At 25.0% G+C, this 17,175-nt stretch overlaps 1 protein-coding gene across 3 annotated transcripts in view; it reads right to left on the bottom strand.

The window, feature by feature from the left end:
- LOC112598045 (acetylcholine receptor subunit alpha-like) overlaps positions 1-2,259 on the bottom strand; it is a 163,758-nt gene extending 161,499 nt beyond the window's left edge. For all 3 annotated transcript variants that reach the window (XM_025344370.1, XM_025344372.1, XM_025344371.1), the window contains exon 1: positions 1,915-2,259. The gene's annotated coding sequence lies outside the window, so the exon portion shown is untranslated. The remainder of the gene's footprint in view (positions 1-1,914) is intronic.
- Between the last annotated feature and the right edge of the window lie 14,916 nt (positions 2,260-17,175).

Here is a 17,175-nt window from a genome sequence, read left to right as displayed (position 1 = left end):
TATAATTGTTACCATATATTTGCATACATTAGTTTCGTTCATTGTTCTATGTACATGGATGTAATATGTTGAAATATAGTTCTGCTAACAACTTTGTGTTAAATGTGTGTTCATCAAGACAGTTATCTAGATATCGTAGTGAACCAAAATAAAATTAACTAAAATATTGATTAATTTTATCCATTAGGTATACGTTACAAGAATATAATATTTGGTTGATAAGTAAATAAGATGGGATTTAACTAAAAAAAAAAAAAACACATTGACAAATGAGAAGTATTTGATATAGTTGCATTGACTCTTAAAGATATATATTAGTTTCCAGTTGTAATTATTATAATTTTACACAGTGATACATTACGTACGTATATTGTGAAAAATAATTTTAAAATTCATAAAAAGATTAAAAAATCCTTTATTTTACTATAAATTATTTTATTTTTTTTATTTTTTGCTCTTTTATGTGGTAATTATTATTATTAGAAATCATATTATTAGATTAAATTATATTTAATTTAACTTAAACGAGTTGTCTAGATAGACGAGATGTTTTAATTTCAAATTTTAAAGTAAACCATACTAGCCAAAAAGGGAACATATGTTTTGGCCAAAAAAGGATGAATACATAATAGTCAAAATTAGTCGTATTATATATTACACATTATAATATGACAATGTGTTACACATATTAATAATAAGCAAAACTGCTAAAAAATTATAAAATTAAATTATAAAAATGAGTAAAATTTTAAATTTTAAATTTAAAGATAACCCCATTGTCTTAAATAAAATTGTACATAATATTTACAATTACTATTTATAACTAATCAAGAATATTAACATTATTACATACATTTATGTATGTAAACATACGATCATTAATAACACGATAGTGTACTGTCTGTGGTAATATATAAAAACCATCTTTAGACGTTAAAGCTAATTACTGAAACGAATTTAACATACTGCAGGTGTATTCCATTAAATGTACGAAACGAACATGCCACCTGATCATTCAACGTACTCCCTTCTCGTTTAAAATCTACTATTTCTGCTCAATTTGCTAATCTGCGTAATATTTGGGGTTTAATACGCATCTACGTTTAAAGACTATAATATCCTTTAGTGTTTGTCTTGGATAAAATAAAAAATAAAAGCTCTTTAAGTAGTTGAATACGTAGCGTTTGTTTGACGATCAAATTTTGAGTATAGTAAACGTATTTCGCGGTCACGCCATAGCCGCAGATTGCAAAAGGTGTTAAGGGTTCTTATAGCAATATATTACTTAGAATTAATTCTAGATCTCACTGCATAAAGTACAAATTTCTGAATCGTGTAACTTATCATAATATTGTCTAATGAATAACTGTTGTTAATATATTTTCAGTTTATATTATTTGACAAATAATAATAATAGTATGATATAAAATATATTAAAAACAGGAAGATACAAACACTATCATTAATATTTTCAGTTCGTACTTTTTTTTTTTTTTTTAAGCAATACAAGTCACAATAAGTACTTTAAAATTGTTCTTATTTTTGTTGATTAATCAAATCTATTAATACTTAATTATTAAATTGCAACCTATATTTTTAATTTCTTATTATAATCTGACAAGCAAAACACTTTTCTGAAAATCACGATATACCTCTCCATAAAATATAATGAAAACATTAAAAAATAGTATTTTTAATTAATAATTCTTAAAGTTTGGATGAGCCAGTGCCTCGCAAATTGTTCTCGATGCTTAAGCGCCATATTATAACAATAGTCATAAACTTGTATCTACGTGTCACACACTACTACACGTTTAATAACATGTTTATGTTACCTTATAAGTAAATTAATAAGATTATGTATTAGGTATATGTAAAAAAAAATTCAAAAATATTCTAAAATATTTTTTTTACCTGTATTCCGATTCAGATATCAACGGCAGCACAGCCGTACGGTTTCAGGCAAAACTCTATGTTTAATATTATTATAATATATTAGGTGATGATGATGATGTTATTATATTATAGGACGATATGACACGAATTTAAACAGGTTAAAACAAACGAAAAAAAAATAATGAAAATAAAAACGATGACAAATCAAATAACAAAAATTCGAGTACAAAACCTAACCCGTTTTTTATTTTTACGAATCAACGGTCGTTGAGTATGGTCAGTACGACGATAAATACGAGTTCGCGGGAACAGCGTAGTCACAGAGTATACGAGGCGGACCGGTGTGCGCGACAGAGTACGCCGAGTGTGGGGCCCTACTAAAATGCGCCACACTGCCGAACGGTGCCGGTGGCGGCGCGACAGGGCTCTACTACCCCCTCGGCGGAGCGGCGCAACGGTGGCGGCGATGCGATACTACTGCACGAATCGACGGCATAGTTTTCCGGTCGCGAGACGAAGATAATACGACAATAATATTTCGTTTGTCAAATATCGTTCGGTAAATAACTTTATATTATAAAAATACGTCATAATATACTCGTAATATTACGGTATGCTGTAGGACGATTAGCCGAGCATGCTTTACACTAATCTGTTCCATTATAGGTAATAACAAATTTATGCAAATATTTTTTAAGTATACTTTTGGATCATTTTTTCAAATGATTAGATATTTTACCATATAAGGGAGAGTATCCTGTCATGGTACAAACTCCTATTTTTTTTTCTTTTAATGAGAACTACCTATTTCTATTTAAAACATAGATTTATCTTGAAAAATGAAATGTGAAAAGTTCGAACGTATAATTTCCGAATTGGTGCGTTTTATAATATACTAAGCATCCCTGATAAGTCATGGTAATATAGATTTAGTGACTATATAAGGCTATTTTGATTTTAAAATTATCTTCATTATTATCGTTAATAAAAACTGTATTAGCTGTAAAAATTGTCTAAGAAAATAACAAGAACGTACTCGTTTTAATATTAGGTACATGTATTTTAGATTGTAAATAAAATCATCATTAATGACTATTATTATCAATACTTATATAAATACTAATAACCCTGAAATTACTCATTCAAATTTTAATCAGAAATATTAACATTTTTCAAAAAATAAATCATCTGTTTAACAATTTACAGAAGAAAAGAGTAATATTAATTTGAAAAAAAAAAACTGGATTACTTCAAGACACTTTGTAAATCATCAAATAAAATTCCAAGTATTTCAAAATATATAGTCATAAAATAATCCTGAACTCATTAGAAATTCAAAAACGCGTAATATTTAGTAAACTGCTCTATATATATATTATAGTATATACATGATAGATCAATATTTGAATGAATCGAATGTTTTCTATAAGTACCTCGTAATCACTATTTTAAATATATATATGAAATATAATTGAGTGAGTTTTGTGTAATTTTATGAATTGGGCCAATCATAAAAACATTCAACAAAAAAAGATACAAATATCATCTTAAAAAATACTATCTCAATTATTTCATTAAATAACTTCGACTTACACAGTATGGGATCGTCTACTAATAAACGAATCCTAATGATATGAAATTTGGAAACTAATAACACAAGTGGTTTGATCTTTTTTTGAATTTTCTTTATTGTCAATAGAACAGTTAGATTATATTATGACAGTAGGATGTCCAAATTATAATATATGCAAGTTATAATAAGCGTCAATATGAATATTTAATAGATAGGTCGTGAGTACACATTACATTACGTACGTTCTCAAAGAAATCAATGTTATTCACTTCAATGAATATTAATAATACAAAATTTACATTTACTTCTAATAAATATGTTAGAGGATATATTTTTCCTATGAAAAAATATAATTTAATTTTTTTTTTAAATTACAAGCACACAATTATTAGTCTTTTAAATGTAGGTATAATTGAAAACCTATACTTTATAGAGCATAATAAAATATGTATATTTAAACAAATATTGTATATTATTATTATGAAATAAATGTATGTAAATACAACAATATAATGTTTAATTTTATATTCTGAACAGAAAAAATATATTGAACTTACAATAATGAAAGTATGTTTTTTTTTTATGAATGAAAACATTTTTTATAGTAAAAAAATGTTTTTCAATATCTTCACTGATATATTTGATATGTAAGTAAATCTAATTAGTACTTTAAAGAGACAAAAGTAAAAACTCATTTTTTTTTCCTAACTAATTAAGAAAATCAAAAAAAAAAAAAAAATTAGTAAAATATTGAGAAGAAAAAATAAAAATACTTTATTTTATTATCTGAAAATAATATTTGCTTCTGATATCCTATGGCATTAGCTTAAAGGAAAGAAAAGAATTAAATTGAAGTATATACAATGAAACAATTAGTCTTATAAATAGGTATGTATACAGTAAAGTAGTGTGTATTTTCATATACATCTTGTAAATTTGTGTTTTTGAAGAAGTCAATTGTGTTGGTTTCCTTTCGGATTGGGTTGACCTTCCAAACGTCATTTATGTTTAGTCTCTCTGAGTTTTTGATGAATTTAATTTTATCAAAGTTTATATTAGATTTTCAAATATCGAATCTTTTGAACTGTTTATAAAATTTGAAACTCAATTTTCACTATTTTTCATAACGTTACTACAAAAAATTGTTCTTAATCAGGAAACTCAAAACATGTATACAAGAATAAGTAAGTTGTTTATATTGGATTAAAAATAAAAATGAACGTAAATCTATAGTCATTTTTTATGAAAAATATGAAGTTTGCATGAAATATATACATTTCTTTGTTAATTATAATATAAAATATATTTAATTTGTATAGCTTAAGCTTGAATTTTAATACAAGGTTCCTCATAAGTAGTTCTTATTGAAATTAAAAAATTAAAAAAATATAAGAGTTTTCAATTATTTTTGTACACTTTTTTAATTTACAACTAAATTGGATTTTTTAACAATGAATAACGATTTTAACTGTTTTGTTGAAATTTAAATATATTTTTGGAACTTTAAATCGATATGTACATAATTATATTTTACCACATGCAATGTTAAAATATTTAAATTTTATTAATTTTAAGCTATTAACTATTTATTTAACTTAAATAATAGCAATATTAATAAAAATAAACTTAACGATATATGCTGACAGATTGTCTCCGTTCAAAATAATTTTTCGTATTACAAGGATTTATCGTTGAATTCAAATTTAATATGTCCATTATAAGAAACTTATCAGTAATAATTAATTACGTACACTTAATACCTACAACTGTACAGCAGTTTTATTATGTTTGCATAGAAAAAATTTACAAATATAGTTCAATATTATCAAACGATCGGTTATCAAATTGTATCATTCACGATATTTATTGACAATATAATAATAAATTAATCAATAGATCTCAATTATACATAATGTAATGTAAATGCAATATTTTGTGTATAAACTGTTAACGGGGATATCTTTCATCGTCGTGGCACACGTTGCAACTAAAATTTATTGAAATGTGCTTGACCTGACTCAGTATATTTATATGAATCATATTTTGTAGAATGTAATATATTATTATACAATTCTTCAAATACGTATTGACAGAAAAAACAATTTCTGGGTGCTAGTAGCCTCAACACTCGATACGGGTATTATAGTGAATATTTGTTTAAGTAAATTATACATTATATATATTTTATGTACTTAGGTATACGTTAAAATATATTTCAATACGAGATATCAAGAGGAAAACTTATCATAAGACGTTTCAATTACGACAAAACGTAAACAGAAAATGCCTTGGCAAGGGGGGTGGCGATGGCTGGAGTCGTACTCTCAGAAAACCCAACACTGCATTTGTTCGTATATTCATTTCGGTGCAGCAGACTATAATATATTGTACACTTATATAGGAGACGACGAAGATCGTCCGCTGCAGTGTAACAATACACGTAACAATAATAATAATAATAATACAAATTGTTATTAAGTCTATGCGGTGACCTGTGTACTGTGACAACGCACCATAACGTAATATATTCTATTATTATTATTATTACAGATTGCTTAAAGGAGGTATACTCACTCCCCACCGTCAATATTTCTACTGTCGTCTCATTCGAACCGTATTATTTGTCTTTTTTACTGATTCTGCACAGCATATACAAAAACACTTCAAAATGTTATTGTTTTCTATCAATCCAATCGCGTCAAATAACCGACGCGAGTTAATCGAAAACAATTCTCTATACTGATCTGAAGGTTCCGAGTTACTGCGCCTTTATTATAATACTTTTATGTACTAACTTTTAGATTAACTATGTAGCGATATTCAAAGTCTTTGATGGATAAAACACTAACACATCACATTTTATTACGATGTGTATTGACGAGTATTTGTACATGTCATGTACTAACTGAGTTTACCACAAATATATTTGACGATTTTAAATTGAAAATAGATTTTTTCAAATACGTCAAATATTTTCGATCTATCACGCAGATTTCTCATATGGTTTTATATGTCTACTCATTTCCGAAATATTATTCTGTACATTTCATTTTAATTCAATCGATATTATATAGGTACGCTTAATAATTCGTTCATCTATTTCGAACCATCTTTAATCAAAAAAAATATGATATACAATATACATCCATTATTATAGTATAATAGGAGGTATATGATGACAAAAAAATATGCACGTTATTTATAAGATACAAAATTAATGCCAATAATTTCTATATTCTATATTCTAGGCGTCCAAAATTATATTAGTGATTAAAAATGTTGACGCCTTTGTGAACGACCAATGAGCATAATCAATATTAATACATGGCTTAAAATACATTTATCAAATTTTACATTTTGAACCTGTGATCGGTCATCCTCGGCGAGTACGTAATTAGTTTTATTTGAATGTGATACGGTTACAATGTTAGGTGATAGTTCTATGAAACCTAACGTTGGTGTTCAAAGCATGCACTCACATGGTTAGGAGATATCTCCATCCAAAAATATTTCACAGGATATTAAAATGTTGTACGAAATAAAATTTTTACAGCTACAATATTTTGACATTCAAATTATTACGTTTGAAAATCGGTTTTTTTGGTGGTTTTTATGACGTATTCTCCATGTATATAAGTATGGCATACTTATTTTTTGTTCCAATAGCAAATGTTCAGAAGAGAATACGAATGTATATAGATTTATTTCTGTGTATGTATATTGTGTGTGTGTGTGTGTGTGTGTGTGTTGAAAGAAAACGTAATTGAGAAATGCTGACCAAAATATCCCAAGTGTAGGTGTGTTTTCAAATGAATCCCGTTTCGGGAAATTAAAAGCACTATACGGTTCACGACACATTATTAGAAACGACCCTGCCAATATTATTAATAAAACCAAAAGTGAAATAAGATCTCAGGAACTAAATGTAATATAATATATATATATACATATTATATTAGATGTTTGCCTGTTGGGGTTTACATTATATTATATCAGTTTACATATTAAACTCCATACGGTTCGTTTTACTTAGTAAATTTAGTTAAATTTGTCAAATAATGAACGTGGTGTATTATAGATGTAAGTATATAGGAATGGTCAATCTTGTCCTCCCTGGAAAAATCACCTTATCTTCAACTCCAATTAAATTGAAGGTATGGAAGTTTCTCGTAAAGGATTATAAGATACATGACGGAAGGCAAAATTGTGGGATGATGCTACAATGTTGTGAAGAGGTGTCCTTGTAGTTCTTATTCATTCATATTTGAATATGTTTTATTAGTATAGTATTATTATGTATTAATAATAATAATAATATATGTGTGCTAAAGTCATTAAGTTTAAATTTAAGACGTCATTTATTGTACAACGGTATTTTAATAAATAATATTTTTTCAAACACAATATTTTTGGAATATTTAAAGATTAATGATATTAAATTTATGAGAGTTCGGAGAAAATGTAATTACAAAAAAAAATTAGATTTTACATGAGTTATAGGTATATTAAAATGTTTTTAAACATTGATTAAATGCTGTATTACTGTATATATTTAAAGTGGAATAGAAATATATTTAAATATGTAACGTTCGAGTATTCGCCTGGATTTGGCAAACAATAGAAATGTTTACAAAGGGTATTTGGGTTTTAGCTATATGATGACCATGAACACTTCAATGTTGGGCATAATATACCTACTTGCATGACTATACAGTGTACACGCATAAATAATATAACAACCAAAATTTCCAACGGTATCAGATTTCACATTATTTTAAGATAATTAATGCTTTTAATAATTCAGTGTACGTAAAAATCATGGTTAAAAAATAACCATGTTACCGAAAATAAACTAAAAATTAAAATCACATTAATTATGTTATAAAAATATTTCATTTAAAATCATCCAACAGTTAAATATTATGCATTACGCATTATTATTTTATAAAAGTTAATTTAAGAATATTTAATCTCGTATTATAGGTAGTAAATTCTTCAATAAAACAATATTGGGATACACGTCATATATTTTAATACATTTTTTAGAGTTAAAATAGAATAATTTAATTTAGGTACATAGATTCATCATACTATGATATATATTGTTTAGTTTATTTAGTTGAATATCTATTTTTAAACATATTATAATAACTTTTAAAATTTATTTAATGAATTATTTTGTTAAAATGTAATAAATATGTATACTAAATATTGTAGTGTGCCGCGTATATATTGTATACTATTTTAACAACAATTTATTTAAAATTAATATTAAGTTAATTTATAAAATAAATATATGTTAAATAATTTTCTCAACATAATATAACATTATAAATCGGACTGTTAAAAATATTTAATAAATTATACATCATAACAGTTTCCATATGCACTTATACACGTATGTTATAAGATGATTTATTAATATTATTTAGGTTGATATTTTTAGTTATATTAATAATAACGTATAAACATATTAATACGTATATAGTGTGGTCATAACATAATAGTTTGACGGTTTATATAATAAATCAATATTTAATTATAATATAATAGATTATAATCCATTGATAATATACCGGATGATTAATTGATAAGTTACTAATAGTAAGCACTCGTTATCTCAAAAAGTATGAAGTTTTACTTAAATTTACAGAATTTTATGTTATTATTAAAGTTGTTTTTATTATTATTTGTAAATTTTACTTTAAAAAAAAAAAAATACATTTTTATTTTATATTCCTGAATAAAATATTTTTTTTTTAATTTTGATCTAGGTAAATCTAATTTTTAACAAAAAAAAATTATTTAAATACTTTTATTTTATTTTAAGAAAATATTTTTCTAAAGAATGTGAAATAAAAAACTTCATTTTTTTTTTTTTTTAAATAAGGTAATAATTCAAAACGATAAAGATAAAAATAGTTAAAATATATTTTTCCAAAAGTGATATGATAACCTCAAATTATTTAAGAAATTTATTTTCAAAAATTTTAGTGAGTACGTTTGGAGATGGCGAGTGTTTACCTAGACGTATTGAAAGAATATTTCTTTATAATTATAAACAAGAATACTACGATTTCGATGGTTGACGCACATTGAAAAGCTCACAAGCTTAATATAATTGACTATAATAATTATATTTTTGGTACCTTATGGTTTAAAGTTAAGTATTTTGCATATACGTAAGTTCTTACTTTGCACTTATACACTAGTTGAAACACTGAAGAGAAATTACGGTTAGACACTCGGTGAACAATCAAAGTTTCTACAATTTAGAGTGACCGTCCATTAGTAAGTATCATACTTAACCGTCGCACAGATAAATAATAGTACTCGTTGATGAAACCAATTATTATCATCATATTGGCGCTTACGAGTATAAGTAAAACAGCACCGACAAAACAACAATTGCGTACCTGGTACGTTATTATTGCTTGATAATTTTCATAGTTTTGTTTTCAACAATAAAATAACAGTTTTCGTTACTCCAAAAAAAAAAAAAAAAAATTTTATTTTTATTATGATTATAACATGTTATATATAACATGTCAATAAAATCGTTTCACGTTATTGACGCGCTAAAACAATAAGTAACAATAATATTACGGTTTTACAATGATAGGATATTTTGAGTTTAGGTGTATATTATATTATTTTACTGTCACAAATATGCCATCTCTATAAACCATATGATATGTCGTATTCGTGGATAAATGTAGGATTATTATAGTTGCATATTCTAAAAGGTTATATAATATTTATAATATATCTATAAATAATAAAAAAATATAATCATTTAGTGTGGTCTGTGATGGTATTAAAACAGATTAACAAACTGTTTTGGATAAAAATTTTGCAGGTCAAGAGTTAATAAGTATTAATAATTCCTTTGATCACAATAATTATTATATACCCGCTTTACTACCTTACGGCGATATTAATTTATTTACCTACTGCCAGTAGCATATTTAGTAAGAGGTTTGGTGGGTCAATTCAATATACGAGCAAACCATTTAATTTGAATTAGTGAGTAGCAAGTCCTTAAGCCAAATTTTGCATGACCTAATTGATGATTACTTATTATTTAAAAACATAGTTTAATATTACGGTAAATTAAAGTTAGTTTATAATTATGGCTAGATATTAAGATGTTTAATAAACTCTTTGTATACTAAAGCGTAATATAATTCAAAATAGAGCCAATAATATTAATATAATAAGCAATGTTTTACTACATTAAGCTTTGTTAATAATAAATCTAATTATAGTGCAATATCTTAAATCTATACTAATAATTAATCCTAATACAATTTTCAATATTTTAATATAAATGATAATTTCTATTATACGAGCATTATTAAATTTTATCAAACCAAAAGTTGCTAAAGTAATAACATACTGGTTTACTCACTGTAAGTGAACTTACTGGACTATAACAATTTTTGCTTTGTAATTTGACTGTCACTTGTTATTACTTCCAGTCTATTATTTTGTAGCTTTTGCCTATGTATTTTTTTTTTTTTTTTTTTATTAAAATTTTTGGAACTCAATCAACTGACTATTAAAAATACTTCGCTAAATATATCAAACCCATCTCATTATAAATTCCTAGACTCCTCACTGCCTGATGTACATAATATGTCGTGTTAGTTTATCTCTTAATTAATAATTAACTAGCTATCGATTATTTGTTAGTATATTATTATAACTCAATGAACAGCACTATAAATTAAATAGAGCAACACAAAATAAATACAGATAATATTTTGAATTCAACGTACCTGTTTAAGCTATTTTAGAAAGTAATAACTCATAAATTAAGAGAACAATAGAAAATCTTAGAACGTAATAATACGACCGTATGTATATGTAACCGATTTAATATTAAAATTACTCAACTTAAATTTGTTTAAAAATTAAATGAAGTAAGATAAATAACCTATGAATTTGGTATATATATATATATATAGTTTCGTTTTCCTGAAATACATATACAATGTTTAAATTATACAGAGTATAAGTACTTAAATGTGTTAATCACCATATTATAGTTTTTAAATTAGTTTTTACCCATTTAATTCATACTGTGTGCTCATGTTTAATTAAACATATGTAAGTAAGTATTTATACTGATACATACCAATGTAGTTTTTGATTATCCATCGAGATCGTTCACTATATTATATTAGTAACTGCTGTACATCTGCAGTTTTTTCCTATAACATTATATTTATAAAACTATTATAATTATTTTTATTACAATATTTGTGTTATGGTCACAATATAATGTAAACTGTAACGTATTACAATTTTGTTTAATCTATCCCATTATTATTCTTCAGCAGTAAAAGCGGTTATCTCGATTGATGTGAAACGTTTTGCATAACTTAATTATCGGCGAGTTTCATGAGTCGAGCATGGAATTTTAAACGGTCTTGGGATATACGCGAACGAAGAGTAGAGCATTCAATTGTGTTGGCAAAAGGAAAGGGTCTATAACCACGATTGCTGAAAAGAGCAAAAAAGGAAAAAAAAGTAAAAGAGGCAGCCGAAAAAGTGTACATTCTTCCGTTCCCATACTATCTCGAAATATTCTACAAAACAGTTGATTCACGCGTTTATTAGAACAAATTCTCTTTGGATAGGCCTATGTATCTTCCAAGTCTTAAATTTAACTAGAACAAACTATTCTAAGTAAAGGGTGATTACATTTAAATTTAATCACCGGAAAACATCAAAATTCTTAAAATAATTTTAAATAAATGGAAATATTTTTTATCAGGTAGGTTTTTTATTTTTTTTAATTATTTTTTATATTTTAATTTCCTAATAAAAAATATATTACTGTAACGGTTTGTTACATATTGTAAAGTAGTGGTATTATTATTAAAACTATCATATCCAAGATAATTTGAAGTTATTTTCATACATAACCATTCGACATTTATAAAATATATTTTTAAAAAAGTTTTGTAAAACTTTAGTGTTATAAATACTTCAAACTATATTGTACTATTACGTGTTTCGTTTTCTTTATCATAATATTGTCATTGTCCAATTTATATTTTTAACAACAAATTTCCTTGGATCTTGTAAATAGTATAATGTTATTAGTACTTGACTCCTTACTTAAGATCTTGTAATTAGTGTAATGTTATCAGTACTCACCTCCTCAATCGCATACTATTTTCAACAAGCAATAATTTAAATATAAAAATATTATAGCACTTGCTATTCTTTGAAAAAATAAAGTTGTGCGTATTGAATTTAATAATTAGCTATTAATAATAATACAAGTTCGTTATTTACTTTTAACATTTTAAAGTGAAATTAATAAACACGAAATACAAATGAAATTTTAACTACCATTACAAAAAAATATTTGAAATATTATTACTTATGTATTTGGGTCATAATTATTTATTTTTTGGTGGTCAAAGATTAGACATCAACAGCTGTAAATTGTATCAAAAAGTTATACCAATGTATTTAAAATAATAATATATTACCTGAAACTCTATACAAAGATATATACATTTTTTCATTGTTATAATATTACTAGAACTAGTCACACACCATACTTAAATTAAAAAATATATTTTTTTATTAAAAATGAAATAAAATATGTTTGATATACTATAAATATGATGGAAATCGCGTTTAAAAATATTAAAGATATCAAATTTTATGGTATAATATAATAGTCTATAAGTACCTAAAAAACTTTGATTGTATTTCTGACATTATTTTTTAATCAATTTAATTTGAAAAAAAAAATTTAAATCGTATACAATATATAATTAAGTAAATTTAGTAAGAATTTTTGTTGTAATACAATATTATAGTTATATAATATTGTTTTTAATAATAAATAGAAAATGAATTAAATGTATGAAATTAATATCGTTTTAAAAAATTAAAATTAAATAACAAATATTTTTTCTAAAATTATTAAATTTAATGTGTGAAATTTATGTTTTCATGATTTTTATGACGTTAACTTTTATCGAATTCAATGAAAAATAAATGTTCTCACGTCAAAATCTAGAGAAATGATTTTTCTAACGAAAATAAACCTCAAGTGTCTGTATTTCTACTCACAATAATACTAAAATATTAGTAAGTATTAAGTATAATATACTGTTAAAAATTATTATGAATTTGTTTACCAAGTATTTTATATGGAAATTTGAAATATTATTATTTTTTCTACCCTGTATGAACATGATTTGATTTTAGCAACAAAATGTCATTTGCTTGCTTTACAAAATAGAAATTTAACACATTTGTTCAAAACAATAGTTCATGTAAACTTAATTAATCGAATTATCTGTCAGTTAAATAATTACATTTTATAATAAATGATAATAACGATACAGCTATTATTCAAATTATTTTATTTAATTTCAGAATTTCATGCAATTTCAGAGATAAACAATATTAATTTATAAAACATTGATCACCGGAAGATATATATCTTCATACATACATCTATATATATACATCTATCCCTACTATAATAAACCATCAGTATTATCGTTATTGTTTAACATTTAACAAATACGCCGCTTATGAACAACTTCATAACGGTACTATAGTGTAACACACGACATAACTTGAATAATATTGGGATTTTGATACCTCAAAAAATTACACAAAAGCTTAAGAATACTAAAAATAAATGCACTATAAAAATTTGTTAAAAATGTATATTTTTCTAATTAAAAAAATTATGCAACTAAAGCGTATTTCAAATGATGAATCAGTGACTAGTAGATAAAAATATATCACAACAATTTAAATATGTCAAAAATAAGCAAGAGTCATTCAAAATGGCTGAAACAAATTTTATACTTACACAGCTGCGTCAATATTAGAATAAAAAATTACGTTACATTAAAATAATTCCAGAGCTATAGTTATGAATAATTATGATTTTAATATAATATATTGTTTGAGATCTATAAAAGAGGAAAGACCTAACCTAAACGAAACAAGAGGAAAAATAATAAATGTATTTTATTTTTTAACGTTATTAACTAATACTTTTTACTCGTTCAACTAAACTTCAAAAATGTTTTGCTCCAGCCACAGATATTGTGCACATTTATAATACGATTTATGTGTGTACACATCATGTTATATACATATATCATATATTATGTAACCGTATTCAAGTATAATAATATAGAACTACAACACGATAAGACAAATCGTAGTCACACACATGACAAGATACATCAACCTAACACTGATGTAACAGAATGGTAAACTGCTCGAATAATGTAAACCATACTGTATTGTATATTATTATATAAATAAATACGTTTGCACGAGACGTAAGTTGTTTGTTGTTGTTGTGTATACGATCAAAGAATCGCGCGAGGTGTGATGCGAAATACTTAAAGACGGTGCGAGCGAAGTGCCTGCTTGTAACCGTACCCCGCCGCGTAGGTTTAATGCACAGACTACAGAGGTACACCTACAATATGGCATGTGAATAATCTTAAATCTAATAAATTACGTATACCATTATTATTGTTACTATCATAATTCCGTCATTATTCGCTATCGCTGTATTTATCGCAGTGTGCAATGTAAATAATATTATACATATATACGTGTGTTCTTTAAAGAAGAGGAGTTGAATTATTACGATTGTCTATAATATAACAATAATAATGTATTCCTACTAACCTAAATAGTCTCCGTGCTGTTTTAACGGGGTGACTTAATATATAATTACGTTATTAGGGTATATCTGAAAGTCGACAAAGTGTGGATATCAAAATAAATATTAAATAAATAAAGTTTATTTTATAACTGATTTGGGATCAGGGGCGTCCTTGTGGGGGTGAAAAGATCGCTCTCCCGTCGGTGAGATGGACTGAATTACATAGTAATTTGTCAATTTTATAATTTATATTAAATTACTTGACATTTTTTTTTCTTATACCTGCAATGAAATCCGAATATCTTGCTATCAGAAATACATAGATTAACAGGTTTGGCGCTTTTGACATACATTTTGTTATTTAAACCAATAAAGTAAATTTGTATACTATAATGACCAAAGACCGGATTTTTGAACAGCTAATAACTAAATAATGTGCATTTAAAATGTTAAAATGTGCAAAATTGTGCAAAAACAAAATTTTCATTATAGGCACTTCAAATTTTATTTTTTATAATATTATTTGTCAGTTGATATTAACTGTTTGAGTATCTATATATATATTACCTATATATTAAAATATAAAATTAAAAAAACAATTTTAATTTAATTTAAATAAAATATTACTTAACTGACAATAGGCGTGTGTAAATAACTGGCTTTACAATATTTGATTAAAATTTATAATCATTTACATTCCCAAGTTTTTTTCCATAAAATTATGTCCATTTATCAGTATTTTAAATTAAAATATATCAAGTAATAATTATCTACTAAAAATTGTTGTATATGATTGTATACATTTTTACTTACGTACCTAAAATATCATATAATATTGGATACCATTTTAACGAGCACATCATGAATTAATATTTGGATTTCAAATAAAATAAATAAGAAAAAAAATTAAATAGTATGAAAAATATTCTACGTTGACATAATGGCATTTCTAAATAAATATAATATTTAGTATATATTAGATTTTCTATTGACAATATTATTGTATTATTGAACGTATGTCTATGACGCTCATGTAGTACATTTTCATTGCTGAGACAAACCCTCCAGTTCCGGCAGTTACTCATAAACATACGCTATGATTTAGTACATTATAAAATACTTGAAAACATTCCAAATAAGTTTAAAATAGTATAATATATTTAACTCTATCTACATTATAAAATTAATATAGGTGTGGCCAACGATACCGTCAAACCCGGGTATAGTAGTTCACTCATTTTACTCGAAATCCAAAACACTATTTTAAGAACAACTTTTATAATATTATTTTAATATTTTATTTACTTTTACCTGAATTTATTGTTGTTAAAAACATTATTCAATTAAATTACGTTTTTTTATAGCTTTAAAGAAGTATATATCACTGATTTTTCAATACGTATCAGAAGAAACAGAAAAAAGAATCTACAAAGTATAATAAATTATAATAATATCTGTCGAGATTATCGGTGCTTAAAATATTTTTATTTTTTTTAGCAAAAGTGTTCAATCAACAATCTACTTTATTTGTAAATAATGTAATCGATTGATAGTACATTGAGTTTTTAAATAGTATCTAACGAGTTTATTTCGGCACGCATCTACATCCAATGGAAACAATCATTACCTATCTTGGATTTATAATAATCCGATCCTAATATATATTGTGTTTACCCTTCTTGACTTTTGTAGCACCAAAGTCGTTTTTAACGGTCTAAAATCCATCCAAATATCAAACCACAGGTATTTACTTTTCGATTCTGTTAATTTAAGGGCTCTGGGAAATCATCGCAATTATCTGTTTACATAATATACAACCTCAGATAACCAAAAAAAATATGCAGTATAAAGGAATTAACGAGTTGGATTTAAATAATTATACAAATGTCAATAGTCAAAATATTCATTTTCAACAAAAAAGTAATTTTAGCCATTTATAAGTTTTTTATGATAAATTAATTTAATTTTTAAACTAGTACAATTTAACTAAACAATTATATTAACTCTGCATTTTATTCTATTTAAATTAATA

This window comes from Melanaphis sacchari, unplaced genomic scaffold, assembly GCF_002803265.2.
Source record: "Melanaphis sacchari strain LSU unplaced genomic scaffold, SCAv2.0 Contig44_pilon_pilon, whole genome shotgun sequence".
NCBI classification, from domain to species: domain Eukaryota; kingdom Metazoa; phylum Arthropoda; class Insecta; order Hemiptera; family Aphididae; genus Melanaphis; species Melanaphis sacchari.
Note: the sequence above shows the minus strand (reverse complement) of the source record. Positions and strands in the feature narration are given on the sequence as shown.